The sequence below is a fragment of the Dermacentor variabilis genome, chromosome 3 (genome assembly GCF_050947875.1).
Source record: "Dermacentor variabilis isolate Ectoservices chromosome 3, ASM5094787v1, whole genome shotgun sequence".
Taxonomy (NCBI): Eukaryota; Metazoa; Arthropoda; class Arachnida; order Ixodida; family Ixodidae; genus Dermacentor; species Dermacentor variabilis.
The window spans coordinates 200,185,499-200,203,527 of record NC_134570.1 but is presented as its reverse complement, the minus strand read 5'-3'; positions in this window follow the sequence as shown (position 1 = coordinate 200,203,527).

The window sequence follows — 18,029 nt, the reverse complement described above, 5'->3', positions numbered from 1 at the left end:
CCGTGCACTGGCTATCGCAACAACAGCGGTGGTACGCATGGGATTCACTCCGAATGAGTGTGCGTTAAGCACAGATCGACTAGTTTGACAGCTACACTATGTGCCTTATACGACAAAAAGGAAATGCAGGGGCGTCAGTCAGAAATTGTTACACCACAAATGAAAGTAGAGGGTGAGGAGATCGATAGAGAAATAGAAGAGCAATGCTAGCTGCGCACCTATACATAGGTGTACACTAAGTCTAGCCTGCAGATAATAAATTCCTGTCGAATTCAATTTAAGAAATGGTAAATAATAAATGTATTCGAAAGTTAGGGATCGAGAATTGCGTCCACTCTCATTCACCACATAACCTTCCTAACAACGCGGTATGACGCTCATCATCTCTATAAGAAGCTTTCTTTCGCGCCCAATATGATTTGTATTTTGCTGCCTTGTGGCATCATTAAGGCGACTCGCAATATCCAAGAGACAGACGACCAGCTCAACGTAATATTGCAGGCCACACCGCGAACAGCGGCCGGGCCTCCGCCAAATTTGTAATCGATACTGCCGTATCGCTGAAGTGACAAAAAAGAAACTTACAAGCTCCGAGAGCACCTACTTTGTTTCCTCTTATCGACTGGCCTCCTCCCTCTCGACGAGCGAGTCGTTGCTCTGAAAGCAGTTTCGTGTTTACCAACCAATCACCCTGGTCGGCTAGGATTCCGGCGCACCCATAAGTCATCCAGACCGACGACAAGCAACTTGACTCCGGCCAGCCTGGACGCCACGGTGCTGCGATCTATGATGGACTGCGCTCACGCTTCGTCGCCTGGTTCGGTGCCGCAAGGTTGAGGTGCCTGTTTGCGATTAATGCAAACGGGGCGAACTGACGATGTGAAAGATGTGAAAGTACGCTTCTCTACACAACTCTGACGACCTACCCCAGAGGACTAACCTAAGTCTATAATCGCAACTTAGGTGTAAACGTGCGGGTTGTTGACATCACACTTGTCGCCCTTTTTACCGCGCACGAAGCCTCCAAAATACGCGTCACACCTTTAACAGTCTTACAAACGGGAACGCTGGCATTTTGGTTAGGATAAAACAGGCGTGTGGGAAAGCCTGCTTACGTAATTCCGCATATCGTCCGTACTGCATCTCGCGAGTGGTTTGCAGCAGTGCGGAAGCTGCAGGAGTCCTTAGCCAACAGAAAATCCGAATATCGCTCGAGACGTGTTCATGCGCACCGCGGCCCCTGCTCATTGCCACAGTAATTCGCGGCATACGACGTGCATGGGCAAAGGTAAAGCATGTCACGTATCATCGTAACGTAACATGTACCAAGCAAAAACGAAACTCTAATCCCGCTGATATCCATGCAGTTACGCCTGGGGCAATATTCCACGGCGCAGTGATGTTACTTGTATGTGCCTCGTACCTTCGGCAGTGCTGCAAATGACTTGTCAGATGGAGCATAGGTAGGGAAAATATGTTAAAGAAGGAAAACGCTTCTCCTCAGGCTTGTTTCGTTGAATGCGAAATGCTGAAGCCTGACAATCCTAAAAGGTTTGTTTCGGCAGTCGCTGAGAGGCTGCCTAATTTGCCGCAGCCGCTCAAAGACGAAGATATTCAAATGGCCTGTCCAACTCGAAATTGGCTGCGTTGCTAAGGCAACTGCGGCTCGTTTGAACCGCTTCGTAAGCGGCTCTCGCTCCGGCTGAGACTCTTGACACGTCGCTTCAAGTCTCGGCAGGTTCAACTCACTGGTGAATTAGGCTTGTCGGGGCGCCCGCGCTAATCTTTTCGCCATCGATAACTTAAGCGCTTCGTGGCTGCAAAAAAAAAGAAAGCAGTCGTTTTTCAAATCTGGTGCGTGGGTGCGGAATTTTTTTTAAAGTATCCGTTAGTGCTGAGACGCGGCGAGCTTGGGAAGCATGTGAGTCGGCGACGCTCCGACGTTCAATCAGGCCGCGCTGAAATGGCGGTCCTCACGGGGAAACCCGAGCCGCGGATGCGCTTATATAGTTTCATGCACTGCGTTCGCAATGCAATTGCAAGCAGGTGGGCTAATACAGGCAGGTTAGGCGCACTCGCGGGGGAAGCAGTTCTTGGGGGATTTTTTTTCTCGAAAGCCTTTTCCTACCGTGTGTCTCGCTGCTCCTCAACTGATGCTCGGTACAGAAGATATTCATGCACAATGTAACGGCAAACGTACCGAGCGTACGCGCCCAAATGGATTCAAGTCCCGTAGTGATCCGTGCGCGACTTTGGGCCGCAGTTGGTTTTGTGTGACTTCCGAAATGCGAGACGCTGACGCGGGCAGATAAAGGACACAACGCAAACGCTTGCGTCATCTCCGTTTCAATATGTCCTCATCTTGCTGCAACGTGTCGCACTTGCGTGGCAAGCCTGAATTTCATTTAATTCTGGTTCTTTCTGTAGCAAAATCACGATTTCATTCTGAGGCACGACGTAGGGGGGGGGGGGTGCTTCGGATTTATTTTCACCACCAGGGGATCTTTGACGTGCCCACAATGCCCGGGACACGGGCGTTTTTGCATTTCGCCCCCATCGAAATGCGACCTCCGCGGCCGGTGTCTGATGCGGCGGCCTCGTGCTTCGCAGAGCAATAGCACAGCCGCTAAGCCACCGCGGCTGGTTGAGCAGCGAGCCTACAGGCACCGCGACACTGTACCAATGCATTAGAAGATCTGCATATTCGTGGCGCCTTTCGTGGTACATATACCGCACACGTGGATAGTAATCAAAAGCGCGCGCGTTGAGGATTTCTTTCTTGGCCCAGTTTGTCTCTCTCTCTTCTTTCCTGAACGGCTGGAATACGAGGTCCTCCTTCGAGGCTGGCCATCTCGATAAGTATAGCAATTGGAAGCGTCGTGTTCGCCACAACTAGTTCTTACGCTCGTTCTAAAGCCTGGCCCATCGCCAAGCTTTCAACTTTCACTTCTGTTCCACGCATTGACGGTCTCCGGTTACCTCGTGCGGTCGTCGAAATTATTAATGCGGGCACTTCGTCGACTTCGTAATAACTTGTTTTTTTCTCGTTTTCTTCGCTTAGTGTTTTCTCTACTTTTTTCTCTATCTTTTTTTGATGCTGCGTTGGCTTCTTATAATTCAGCCGCTTGCCATTAGGGGCACCAATTTCCGTCGTAGCGTAGACAAAGCGAATTAATTTTTCTTACATGTGTGCCAACCACACTGGTCGATGTAGAAAATCAACACACTATTGTTGTGCCGCGGGAGCTTAAGGCGCACCTTACGCCCACACTCATGACCTATATATATATATATATATATATATATATATATATATATATATATATATATATATATATATATATATATATATATATATATATATATATATATATATATGTCAACCCTTGCAGCGAAAGCGTGCAATTGAATCTTGCGCGAAAATAGCCAGATTGGGCGGTGCTGGACGCAGATGCTAAAGCGGCTTACCGCCTCGTTTAATTCAACAGCTATAAATAGACGGTGCACAAAAGAAGTTCACGCGCTCAAAAAGACGGCCCTAGTGCGAGCAATACATTAAAAGAAACAGAATAGGAAAGCTGACTGCGTGCTTGTTTAGATCCATAACAAAAAATAATAAAATAAAAACGTGCCTGTGGCCGACAGCACAGTTTTAGTCACAGAGCCGTATTACTCAGACAGGCGTACGTCACTTGCACGAGAAAATCAATATGCGCAATCTAAGAATGAAGAAAAAAAAAGTATACCATTCGACATCCTAGTGAACTGTGGTAGGACACATATTACGATTTGTAAATTCCAGCCGGTGAATTCGCCAGATACATCCACTTTGAACGAACATTCAGGACGAAAGTCACGACGGCGGCGACGCATGGTGGCGTCGCAGTTACTTTTGTGCTTTAATGCATAAAATACGTTTCCGTAAGAGACTAAGCCGAACGACAGTGCATTTTTACCGCAACTTTGACGGCGCAAATGTGGAAACCGGTGCAACCCTCAGTATTATACAACTGGCATAGTGCAATATATGCCAATGAATAAATAAGTTAAAAATTATTACTGAGAGTTCGTTAATTCTACGATAATGCATTTAGATTTCTCGTGTGAGTAATTTCCCCCGCTTCTAACAATCTCATTCTAAGAGTCCAACTACGGTATCTGTCAGAGGCAATCTAAGAAAAAAAAATGCGTGTGGTCTAAAAGACAACACCCCGTAACCCTGTACAACCGGCCAACAGCGCGAGCTCGCTACCTTAACGTAATGCCGCCGCCCGATGTTCGTCTTACAATCCTCGAGCACGCTTGAAACATGCTCCCACGACTGGCTCAATCACTTAGAGCTCGTTCACAAGCGGTAAGTATCATGACTTTCATACAAAGAGCACCAGAGGGAAATAGCGAGCTATCCGCGTGCGCCGTCAGCCCATCTATACATGGACTTGCCTCTAATACTGGTTTCAAGCGACCTTGAGGATTTTGATAAAAAATGTTTCTGAAAGTTCTGTTGTACGGCGATAATTAGCCCCCATTCAGTCTGTGATTTGTGACACCCAATAGATTGTCACGAGCATTGAGTAATTATAACTGTTACTATTTAAAAAGAATAATGGTAATTGATGGTGTCACAAGCAACGGTGAGCTTTTATGACACTTATGCAAGAAATGTACGTATTCGAATTTGAATTTGACAGTCATCGCAGAGAATGGCGTGATGCCATAATTAGTTACGAACGCAGAAACATTCAACTTCTCCAGCGAGACGTTCAGAGGCCTGCATGGCATGGAAATGAGCCTAAAGAAATGCAATGTGCGCTCATAGAAATTCACACCTCGTCGCAGAGCATACCACGTACCATCCACACTGTGACTGCATAGTTATGGTGCAAGGCATTCAGTGTTACCAATGTCAAACTTTATGGCACAAAGTTAGTAATATATAGGCGGTACTGAGAAATAAGCGGCGTGGTCGTGCGCTTGGCCGCGACAACATGCAGCGGTGCCCACTGCCGGAGTCCCTTTTGTGCCGCGGTATAGTGTTGGTGTTTGATGTTCTGCATTTCCAATGTGGACGTTGTGAAAGGTTAAACTGCCTTTCTTACTAAATTCATCATGCTGTTCCCATTGCACTTTTTCTTGCGGCACAGTTTGTGTGACTATGATTTAGACAGAATTATTTGTTATGAACGAAGGAAATATGTTACAGAACCTCCTATGGGTCGAAAATAAAATTAATTAAGTTCTCGGGCTTTACGAGTTAGAATGTGATTATGGGGCACGCCGCAGCAGGGGAATATTTTTTTTACGAGCCTAGGTTCTTTTCTGTAAAGCTCAGACAGTGCACGGTACACGAACGTTTCTGCATTCAGTCCTCATCGGAATGCGGCCGCCGCAGGAGGGATCGAACCCGGGACCTCAAGCCAGCACCCCAACGCCATAGACATCGAGCTACTGTGGAGGGTGCTAGTAAATGGTTTCATCCTACGTAAGTGGGTTATCTCGAAGCGAATGTTTTCTAATTATGTCGCGGTGAATAAGGTTACGCCCACAGGAGCGGGATAAAGACCTGCCACAGCGCGTGCTCGGCATGTCGGGATGCTGCGAGCCGCAAGGTTCACGCAGAACGGCAGGTACGCGCAGGAACCACGCGAATGGGCCTGAGAGCCATTGCTTTTCTTTTTTTTTGCAGCGACCGCAAGATGAACACCCAATGAAAAATTGGCAACGCAGCATTTATTCAAGCCAAAGTCTTAAGTGGCTCACGGGCCGAAAAATCCGTTGTCCGGCGTTAACCAAAAAATTGACCCGCCCGGCGTTATGGTAGTGACACCAAAATTCATGGCGCAACCTAAAGCCATTGAAGGTACTTTGATGGTAATTATTGCAATCTTAATAATGGCACTCGAACCCGCGACCTTTGGAAGCAGTCTAACCCTTCACCTTTGATGTGGCCAAAGTTCAATGGCGCTAAAACTGATACTGCTGAAAAACTCAGAAACTCCGTAATTATTTCGTAATTTCCTGTCACGCGTCGTGATTTCTTGGCCACAACCGTATATTAACACGATGATGCGTATCGCTTCGAGGCGAAAGGACTCGCGCAACGCCATCCGTTTCATCAGCGGAAGAGACACGCTCGATTCCTAGCGGCTCCTTTTGAGAACGTCGGTAGCGCTGTAGGTTGCACATTAGATATGGTTGCCGGCTTCGCCTGCGCATTTATTAGACACCCTTAAGATGTGCAAGACAGATCCTCTTTCAGCGAGCATAGCTGTTTATGTGAAGTCGGATTCTGACTCAATAACTTGTAACAGAAAATCTGAAGACTGCCGGCATGTTGTCATGCAGTAATGCAAAGCGCTGTAACAGGGCATTCTGCTGGGCTGGTTCGTGACACATGCGTGACACGAACTAAACAGGGCCACGCACCCCCATCCAGAGAATCAAGAAAGCGCTTTGAATCCTACTAAGACACGATTTGCCATAGTCCAAACAGAGTGATATCACCAGTAACAAGGCCCTGGAAAGGCTACGTTACTTGCATCGTACGCTGCGTCTTTCTCCTCAAGAAACTGAACGTCTAACGTGTGAAACCCTCATTTGTCCCATCCTCGAATATGGCTCCCTTGCATGGAATCCATACAACACTGACAATAAAGAACTAGAATCTGTGCAAAAAAAAAAAAAAGCCAGTGCGTTTTGTATGCAGGAGATATGACAACTTCTTCTTGCCGTTTAATTTTTTTTGTCCCTTGATTCGTATCACTACTCTTGCAACGCGTAGCCATCTTGAAAGCCTAAAATTTATTTGCACGTTAATTCATTCGCCTTGTCTCTTCTCTCTAGATGAGTATTTGACTTCTTCCATACCCTCATCTACGTGGAGTCACGACGCCCTAAATACTTAAAGTTTTTTCGCCCGCACCGCTTTCTTTAATACAGCTTTTTTTCCTCAACAATTGAAGCTTGGAACTCATTACCGGGAAACATCCGTTCACTGCCATTGGAAGAATTAACGCAAACTTGCTAATAGATGTTTGTATGTTTGTTGTACATCCCACTCCTGCAACAGCTTCACTGAAGCCACAGTATGTGTAAATAAAGAAATAATAGAACTAACAACACGGGACATACCACGAGCTCTGCGGGGAAATTTGGGCCGCGGATGGAATGCTTGGCCGAGTCGGGCCCTTTCGATATGCAATATGCAAGCGTCCCGCAACATGTGTTCCCAACGGTGAATACGAGGAGAAAGTCAGAACCAGAAGGGCCCGGCGAAAGAGCGGACGCGACAGGTCGCTCTATAGCTTTGACGCTTGATTCGAGTATCGCGTGTCGCGTCCATCCGGTTATCGGATTACTGCCAGGCGATTTGACGTCGAGGCCTTGTGACGACGATGGTAAACAGTGCTCCGTCAGATTCGAGCTCACCCGCAAGTAATGCTGGCGCTGGGCGAAAACACGGCGTGATCGAAGAACCGAGCCGCATTACATGTACACTCTGTACCTTGCCTGCTTGTCTAACTGGAGGCGAGCCCGCGGTATCATCTGACTTCGGTGGTAGTGTTGTTCCTGGCCGTTCGTTTTCATTGGCTTGAGAGTCCCTCGTGGAAGGCGTTGCCGAAGAATACGAAGAAAAAAGACGAGAAGTGTAAAAGGATGAAGAAATCCAAGAGGCTCACCGACGTGGATCAGCATGGATGACGTTCGAGCCTACAACCGATTGGAGTGTTTTGGCAAACCTGGTCGCAGAATATTTTTCTGCATAAGCTTTCTCTTTGCCGTGTGGGCGGGCAGCTAATCGGAGCGAAGCAGTCGATGGAGCGGACTTAGTGTCAAAGAATTGAATTGAACCAAGACATGAAAGTTGCAGTATTGCTCACTGATCTTAGGAAATAATGGCGGCGAATATATGTTTATGTAATTCTGCACGAGTAGTTTGTTGACACGCAAACAATGGCTTTCGTGGTAGTTTCATGAATCGGTATCATGACGTACAAGCTTCGAAGTATATCTTTTCAGTAGAGAAACATGTCGGGTCTATTTCATTATGACGTAGTTTTCTGCGTACAAATGAATATCAAACCTTTCAAGCAAGCGCATCCCTGCTTGCAGATTCTATTTGAGCAGTAAGACCAAGTATGGGTGGATACTTTTCGTATTGGAAATGAATGTTGGTTTGACTTTCAAGCAACAATTGAATAATGGTACGTGCATAAGTATATAAAGCTCACCCTTGCAACTCAACAGTGTGCGTTGGCAAATCGGCTTCAAGAAATTTTCATAAGCCAATAGTGCAAGTTCTAGCCAGCTTCGTGTCATGGGCTTCATTATCAAGGTGGCATAGGCGCCGTATTAGTTGCACACGCTGACATTAGCGCGAACAATATCGTTGAGTATTAGCAGCGTGTAACTATGTGGGAGTCCCTTTGGATTAAAGAAGATCACAGCGCGTTAAGAGCACTGTGTTGGCATTGTTAGGAAAACCTATTCAAACATTTCCCCGATAACAAACTTTAGAGATATCCCATATAGTTCCACTAACATATTGTATCTGAAACAAATTTGCGCCTCTGCAACATTGCGCTCAATTCCACAATTATTTGGGCACAATTGCAAAAACATATCTTACGTATGCATAACATGTCATCGCCTGCATGAATCGAGTCTATATGACTCATCCGATATTGCTGTTTCGTGTTTCTTTTTTTTTTGTAAGCTACTCGATCAGGGCGAACGTTTGGTCCATCTTTGTGTTTGTGACAATACCAAACCATGGGCGACATTCGGCGAGACAGCGGCTACTACTGTCGCCTCCCATTCTGACTTTCATCGATTAGGATGTGCTTTTTCCTGGGGTATCGTTTCGGGTTACATCACAATGCTCGTAGCGGGTGACGTGATGGCGCGTTTGGCGTCGGTGTCGATTGTTTGCCATCCGCTTCGGCGCATTTGCTACCCGGCCTTCCATGCATTGCGCTCGTTGTTTGCACAGCCGATTGGTTGGACCGCTTCTGTGGCTGCTACGACGTGTGGAAGGTAACGTGTTCCTTCCGCAGGAACCGACACTGGGACGCGACAACGAGAAAGAAGCAGCGGACGTCCTTCATTTCTATTTGTTTACACGACACTGTGGCAACGAATGATTCAGCAGAAATTGTTCTTGGGATAATCTGTTTATACTTAAAGCAACAGCCGTAGCGTGCATGGTCGGGGACAGCGCAAATGAGGAAAACGAAGAAAGCGAGACGACAAACATGACCCTTGAACTAACAACTGAAAGTTTATTGTGACAAAGAAGAATGTAAAACTACACATTGTGTGCATAAAAAGCCATTGGCAAGAAGGGTTAAGATTGACTGGGGATCACGTGATGGTTCAATATACACCTGTAGATTTTTATTCTGTCGCACTAAATGTTCAGTTGTTTAGTTCAGCACCGTGTTTGTCGTGTCGCTTTCTTCGTCTTCGACCCTTGCGCTGCCACGAACCGTGAATGTTAACCGATTTGCCCGATACTCCGCTCTTCGGGCTATAGCGCGTAAAGGCAGGTCGATTAGCTTAAGAAAATAAAGAAATTTTAAGCGCTGTTGCGTTTCGCCTGCGACACGTGGTTTTGCCGGCGCGACTGCGGCGGGGCGGCAGACATTTTGGCCCGATCGTCGTCGCCGCAACACTCATCGGCAGGTGTTTCCAGGCGCGACTGCGGCGATGCGACCGCAAAGGATCACCCTCTCATTCCAGTCATTGTGCCCGAAACAGGCGATGCCAAAGCAGGGATCATCCTCTCATTCCAGTCATTGTGCCCGAAACAGGCGATGCCAAAGCAGGGATCATCCTCTCATTCCAGTCATTGTGCCCGAAACAGGCGATGCCAAAGCAGGGATCATCCTCTCATTCCAGTCATTGTGCCCGAAACAGGCGATGCCAAAGCAGGGATCATCCTCTCATTCCAGTCATTGTGCCCGAAACAGGCGATGCCAAAGCAGGGATCATCCTCTCATTACAGTCATTGTGCCCAACCGGCAGCGCTACAACAGGGTGCTACGAGATCGTGCTCGACATGGTGTTACGGCAGCGCTACAACAGGGTGCTACGAGATCGTGCTCGACAGGGTGCTACGAGATCGTGCTCGACATGGTGCTACGGCATCGCTACGACAGTGTGCGTCACCATTAGCCCATTGTACATTCACGTGCTCGTCTTTTGAGGGGTTCCTTCTTGCCCTCGACTGCGAGAGTATAAAAACAGCTGCCCCCGGACGCCAAAAGGAGGGCTCCGATTTCTTCTGTTGAGTGAAGTGCTCTCCCGTCTCTCTACTTCGGTCAACCTGACCGCCAACTCTTTGCGATGTTAAAATAAACAAGTTGTTTTGTTGTTACCAGTCGACTCATGCTTTGCCGGGACCTTCGGATGCTTCCAGTTGTACCCCAGGCCGCCAGGCCAACGCTACCCTTGGGGCTTGCGACCCAGGTACAACCACGGGCGTCAGCGCCGAGTTCCCAACAGATCGTACCAGCGGTGCGATCCAAAACATCTGGTTGGCAGCGGTGAGATCGCCTCCGACTTCAAACAACTGTCTGCCAGCGGTGAGATCGCGACAACGGAGGCCAGCAGCGAAGAGATGCAGTTGACTGTATGCTGAGCAGCTCATCGACGATCCGGGAGCAGTGCAACGAGCCCTGTGTGACGACTGGTTGCCTGCAGCGGAACGACTGCGCGGAATTCCTGCCTGCGAGGTTTGGTGAGTGCGGGACTTTCTTCTTCTGAGCTTTGCCAGGCTTTTTGTTAGTGTCAGAAACAGAGCTGGTAATTGTGGTTGTCGTTGCTGCCGGGTTAGTTTGCGGCAAGACAATAGTAAGCAGTAGAGAAAGCAGCATTCAGAGCAGCCATGGATTTGAAGTCGTTGCGCAAACCGAAATTGTTGGAGCTTGCAAGAGAGTTGGGTCTGGATGTCTCGGACAAACTCAGAAAACCTGAACTGCTAAAGGCTATTCTTGAGTTAGAGGCTGAGGACGACGAGCTGTCGGAATGCCTTGAGACTATTGAGGAGAGGTCAAAAAGACAGGAGCGCGAACTTAAAGAGCAAAAAGAGAAACAGGAGCGCGAACTTAAAGAGCAAAAAGAGAAACAGGAGCGCGAACTTAAAGAACAGAAAGAGCGAGAGCAACAAGAGCGTGACCGTCAACACGCTTTGGAAATGAAGCGTCTTGAGGTAGAGATGGAACGCGCTCGTAATGGAAGTCAGGCACACGGTGCAGGAGAACGCGTATTGTTCAAAATGACTGACCTGATGCGGCCGTTTAAGCTTGGAGAGGACATTGGTTTGTTCCTGGTTAACTTTGAGCGAACGTGCGAGAAGCAGGGGTTCTCTCGGGAAACGTGGCCACAGCGCTTGCTCACTTTGTTACCCGGCGAGGCGGCCGACGTAGTCGCTCGCTTGGATAGAGAGGAGGCAGAGGATTTCGACACAGTGAAATCGAGTCTTCTAAAGAAGTACCGGCTGTCTGCGGAGGCGTTCCGTCGGAAGTTTCGGGAAAATGAGAAAGGCAGAAGTGAGTCATATACAGAGTTTGCGTATAGGCTTATGTCGAACATGCAGGAGTGGCTCAAAGAAGAGAAAGCGTTTGGTGACCACGATAAAGTTCTGCAGTGTTTCGGGCTAGAACAGTTTTATAGTCGGTTACCGGAGAACGTGCGATACTGGGTCTTGGATAGGCCAGACGTTTGTACGGTGGCTAGAGCCGCTGAGCTAGCCGAGGAGTTTGTGACGCGTCGAGCTCGCGGAGCTAAGGACGGTCAAAAGGGTGAATTTGGCTCGAAGTTCGAGAGGCCGAAGTTCACACCCATGAGATTTAAGGGGGACACGCGTAGTGCGGATGCGAGCGAAAGCAGTCCGACCAAACGTAAAGAGACGGCGGCAGCCAAACGCAGAAAGCGGTTCGAGATGAGGCGAGCGCGCTTGTGTTATACGTGCCAGAAGCCGGGTCACTTTTCGGCGCAGTGTCCGGAAACAACACCAAAAGTTGTGTTTTTTTCAATAGGCAGCACTGACGAGAACATGAAGCTTCTCGAGCCTTACATGCGAGACCTCCTCGTGAACGGGAAAGAGTGCCGAGTGCTTCGCGATTCCGCAGCTACGATGGATGTAGTTCACCCGTCTTACGTAGAACCCCATATGTTCACGGGCGAGTGCGCGTGGATCAAGCAAGCCGTGGAAGCTCATAGCGTGTGTCTGCCAGTAGCAAAGGTGCTTATTGAAGGACCTTTCGGAGCGCTTGAGACAGAGGCGGCAGTGTCATCTATGCTGCCACCCCAGTACCCGTACCTATTTTCAAACAGGTCCGATCACCTCCTGCGCGAGAAGGGGCTTTTGTTTGGTGAAGCTAGTGTTCTGGCCTTAACCAGATCGAAGGTTCGGGAGCTCGCTGCAAAGGCGGTAGTTGCGGGGCCGACGTTATCAAACAACGAAAGAGGGTCAGAGGCGCAGCAAGCTGATGTTCAGAGCACGCCCGAACTGAATAAACTTGAGTCTGTAACATTAAAGGCGCCAGATACTGGAGAGGAAACGCCCGACGCGGGAAAGTTAGAAGAGCTATCTACTGATTTGCTCATCGCGCCTACGTCAGACGGACTTGATAGGTTGCTAAAAGTCAGCCGGACGGCTTTGATAGCCGAGCAAAAAAAGGATGGCAGCCTGGAAAACGTGCGCTGCAATGTCAAAGAAGGTATCGCCAGGAAAACTGCGCGTTTTGTGGAAAGAGGGGGAGTCCTGTACCGGAAGTATCTAGACCGCCGAGGAGTGGAGTTCGATCAGCTGATCGTGCCTCAATGCTATCGTCAGGATCTGTTGCGCTTGTCACACGGGGGTTCGTGGTCCGGACACCTAGGAGTTAAGAAAACTAAGGACCGTCTCTTGCAAGAGTACTATTGGCCAGGGTGTTTTCGGGACGCAGACCATTTCGTGAGGACATGTGACACTTGTCAGCGGGTGGGCAAACCAGGGGACAAATCGAGGGCGCCGTTGAAATTGGTACCTATCATTACGGAGCCTTTTAGACGGCTCGTTATTGATACTGTGGGACCTCTGCCGGTAACAGCCACGGGGTACAGACACATTTTGACTGTGATCTGCCCAGCGACAAAGTTCCCTGAAGCAGTGCCGCTTAAAGAACTCAGCTCAGTTGAGATAGTTAATGCACTACTGTCCATATTTGCGCGAGTTGGTTTCCCTGCGGAAATCCAATCAGATCAGGGCACAGTGTTTACTAGCGCTTTGACGACAACTTTTCTCGAAAGGTGTGGGGTAAAGCTGTTACACAGCTCAGTGTACCACCCACAGTCGAATTCCGTTGAGAAGCTCCACTCCGTCATGAAGCGCGTGTTGAGAGCGTTGTGTTTTGAACATCGAACTGACTGGGAGCTGTGTCTGCCTGGGGTGATGTTTGCTTTAAGGACCGCGCCGCATGCGGCTACGGGGTTTTCGCCAGCTGAACTGGTGTACGGTCGCTCGCTTCGATCTCCGCTTCGCATGCTTCGAGAATCATGGGAAGGTAGGGGCGACGACCCAGTCGTGGTGGAGTACGTGCTTAAGCTCCTCGAACGCTTAAGAAGGGCACAGGAGTTGTCAGGTGAAGCAATGACAAAGGCCCAGCAGAGGGCCAAGGTTTATTATGATCGGACAGCCAGGGCCCGTCGTTTTGAGGTTGGCGATGAGGTCATGATATTGCGCACATCGCTAAACAACAAACTAGACGTGCAGTGGGAGGGCCCAGCGCGAATTGTTCAGAAACTGTCGGACGTTAACTACGTGGTAAGTCTGCCAGGAAAGCGGAAAGCACAGCAAGTTTACCACTGTAATCTGCTCAAACCTTATAGACAAAGGGAAGCAGTGGTGTGCATGATGGTAAACGTTCCTGAAGAGCTTCCGGTCGAGCTTCCGGGACTAGGCTCAGTGACGAACAGCGAAGACACCGGTCAAGTCATTAGTGACCTTATCAGTAAAGCACCGCTGTCGCCCGAGCAGAAAACCGAACTACACCAGCTATTACAAGAGTTTCAAGGTCTGTTCTCTGAGAGGCCTGGTAGGACTTCTGTACTTACTCATGATATAGAACTTACCTCCACAGAGCCAGTACGATCCAAGGCGTATCGGGTGTCACCCCGCCAGAGCGATATTATGGAGGCTGAGGTAAAGAAAATGCTACAGCTCGGTGTTATTGAGGCAGGTGAGAGTGATTATACCTCCCCTTTGATTTTAGTTGAGGTACCGGGCAAGGAACCTCGTCCTTGCGTCGACTACCGCAGGCTTAATTCCATCACTAAGGATCAAATTTATCCGATCCCTAACATCGAGGAGCGCCTTGAGAAAGTTAGTAGCGCTCAGTTTATTTCCACCCTAGATCTTGTCAGGGGTTATTGGCAGGTTCCACTTACAGAAGAGGCTAGTAGGTATGCGGCGTTCATTTCACCAATGGGAACATTCCGTCCTAAAGTGTTGAGTTTTGGTTTGAAGAACGGGCCATACTGTTTTTCAAGCCTCATGGATAAAGTGTTGCGGGGACAGCAAGAATTCGCTTTACCGTATCTAGACGACGTAGCGATATTCTCCGCATCCTGGTCTGAGCATATGGCACACTTGCGGGCAGTGCTAACCCGCCTGCGCGAAGCGGGCTTGACAGTCAAGGCTCCTAAGTGCCAGTTAGCACAGGCCGAGGTTGTCTACCTCGGTCACGTGATTGGTCAGGGTCGTCGCCGCCCCTCTGAAATAAAAGTGGCCGCTGTGCGAGACTTTCCGCAACCGCGCACAAAGACCGATATTCGGTCGTTCTTGGGTGTCGCCGGCTACTATCAGAGGTACATCCCTAGGTACTCTGATATCGCGGCTCCCCTGACGGATGCTCTAAGAAAGACAGAGCCTCAAACAGTCGTCTGGGACGAAACAAAGGAAAGAGCTTTTAGCGCCCTAAAGAGTGCCCTAACAAGCCAGCCGGTGCTACGATCGCCAGACTACACAAAAGGGTTCGTAGTTCAGTGCGATGCTAGTGAGCGAGGCATGGGCGTTGTACTGTGCCAACGGGAAAATGGAGAAGTAGAACACCCCGTCCTGTATGCTAGTCGTAAGCTGACCAGTCGTGAGCAGGCGTATAGCGCCACCGAGAAAGAGTGTGCATGTCTCGTGTGGGCCGTTCAGAAATTGTCATGCTATCTAGCCGGCTCGAGGTTTATCATTGAGACGGATCACTGCCCTCTCCAATGGCTGCAGACCATCTCTCCCAAAAATGGCCGCCTCCTGCGCTGGAGCCTCGCTTTACAACAATATTCCTTTGAGGTGCGTTACAAAAAGGGGAGTCTCAACGGTAACGCCGATGGCTTAAGTCGAAGCCCCTAACGTAGGAATCAGCCTCAAAATTGTTTGTTACTGATGTTTTTCTTCCTGAGGCAGGATTTTTTTTTAACATATTGCTTTTGTTTAGTGTTTCAAAGTGATGATATGCTTTCTAGTGCAATTTTTCAATTTGTGGACGCGTTCTGAGTGATGCTAGACTACTGTAAGGAACTAGGCAGTGGTATAAAAAAGGGAAAGAGCCTGGCAGGGCTTAGTGAGGGTTGTGCCGTACTTGCTGACTGAGCGGTTGAGTTTCAGCGTAGTTCTAACGCTTGCCGGGAACGAGAACAAAAATGTGAACTCTCCCGAAGTCACTTTGCAGTGTCCCGTGCGAACCTGAACAAGAGAACGAGGCCTTCTCTGTGCGCTGCGCTCAAGAAACGTCGAGGGACGCCCGACTTCGGTTATGAGCATCATCGAGCGACATCCCTCCGGACAGCGGATGCAGTCCCCTGTCCATCGGGATCTCCTTCCCCCGGCGGGGCGGTCTGTTGCGTTTCGCCTGCGACACGTGGTTTTGCCGGCGCGACTGCGGCGGGGCGGCAGACATTTTGGCCCGATCGTCGTCGCCGCAACACTCATCGGCAGGTGTTTCCAGGCGCGACTGCGGCGATGCGACCGCAAAGGATCACCCTCTCATTCCAGTCATTGTGCCCGAAACAGGCGATGCCAAAGCAGGGATCATCCTCTCATTCCAGTCATTGTGCCCGAAACAGGCGATGCCAAAGCAGGGATCATCCTCTCATTCCAGTCATTGTGCCCGAAACAGGCGATGCCAAAGCAGGGATCATCCTCTCATTCCAGTCATTGTGCCCGAAACCGGCGATGCCAAAGCAGGGATCATCCTCTCATTCCAGTCATTGTGCCCGAAACAGGCGATGCCAAAGCAGGGATCATCCTCTCATTACAGTCATTGTGCCCAACCGGCAGCGCTACAACAGGGTGCTACGAGATCGTGCTCGACATGGTGTTACGGCAGCGCTACAACAGGGTGCTACGAGATCGTGCTCGACAGGGTGCTACGAGATCGTGCTCGACATGGTGCTACGGCATCGCTACGACAGTGTGCGTCACCATTAGCCCATTGTACATTCACGTGCTCGTCTTTTGAGGGGTTCCTTCTTGCCCTCGACTGCGAGAGTATAAAAACAGCTGCCCCCGGACGCCAAAAGGAGGGCTCCGATTTCTTCTGTTGAGTGAAGTGCTCTCCCGTCTCTCTACTTCGGTCAACCTGACCGCCAACTCTTTGCGATGTTAAAATAAACAAGTTGTTTTGTTGTTACCAGTCGACTCATGCTTTGCCGGGACCTTCGGATGCTTCCAGTTGTACCCCAGGCCGCCAGGCCAACGCTACTCTTGGGGCTTGCGACCCAGGTACAACCACGGGCGTCAGCGCCGAGTTCCCAACAGATCGTACCAGCGGTGCGATCCAAAACAGCGCGCAGTGTCCCACGGCTCCGTACTTGCTATGACAACGTCATTTGCTGTCACAATATAGTTGTATTTTCTCTGTAGATGCAGGTGTGTCGCAAGGGTCGTTTTACGCCAAAAGTGACAACTGCGGACCATTCAAAGTTTACGATCTTCTACGCGCGCCGTGTAAAAAAAAAAAAACGCAAAAACATGCTGTTGATCAGTGGGCCTTAACCGAAAGTTGCTGAGTACGAATATCCAGATTTTCACTTCTGCACCTAAAAGAAATAATTCAATCAAGGTTTTGAAACGTAGCGTATTGGCCTTAATAGTAATAACTTATCTGAAACGTACAAGCTGAAAACATGCAATTGATAGTATGCACATAAACGTGCGGCGAGGTACAACAAAAAAGAAAAGAAAAGAAGACAAAGAAAGAAACAGCGCAAAAGGAATGTTGTTGTAATGTTGCATTTTGCCTTCGAGTGTGGGTGATGTAAACGCTCTGCACATATCATATCACTATTCCACTTCTTTCTGTTGATGCGAAACACCGGTTCATAATTACGTTGCTGTGACGCGAAATAATATGACGTATTTTCTACCCTAATCAAATGTGGCGTTGCTAATTTCATTACTTACGAAGTAAGCAGAAGTTCCTTATTTAGTCATTGTTTTAAACCATGGTGGCTAGAGAAAAAAATGGAGAAAATATTGAAAAAGAGATGAGAAGATAGAAAACGAGGTCAAGACTAGGGGACGATGAAAACGTGATAGAAAGAACAGCTTTCGAAGTGCACCGGGCTCAGCGGCTGTTTACAGTAAAACTGTGCATCCTCTTGTGTGGACGCAGTCGTCCCTCTCTTCTTGTTTTCATCTATTTATCGTCCATGTATGCTCGACATCCGGAGCTTGGATCTAAAGGAGCTGAAATTATTACAGCCAAGAGGAAACTGAAAGAAGAAAAAAAAAACAACTGAAAATGTGGCAGCTACGAGTACAAGCCCGTGCATCCAAATTTAAAAGAAAGAAGAAAATTCGAGGACACCTAAGTACTTCTTATAACTTGAGAGAGAGCAAATGATAAATGAAAGGTAGGGAGGTCAACCAGCACTAAACCCGGTTGGCTACTCTACACTGGGGAAAGAGAAAATGGGACGGAAAGATTAAAAGAAGAAGAGTAAGTACACTGGGGCTTTCATTCGGTCACTGAGTCTGGATCACAAACGGT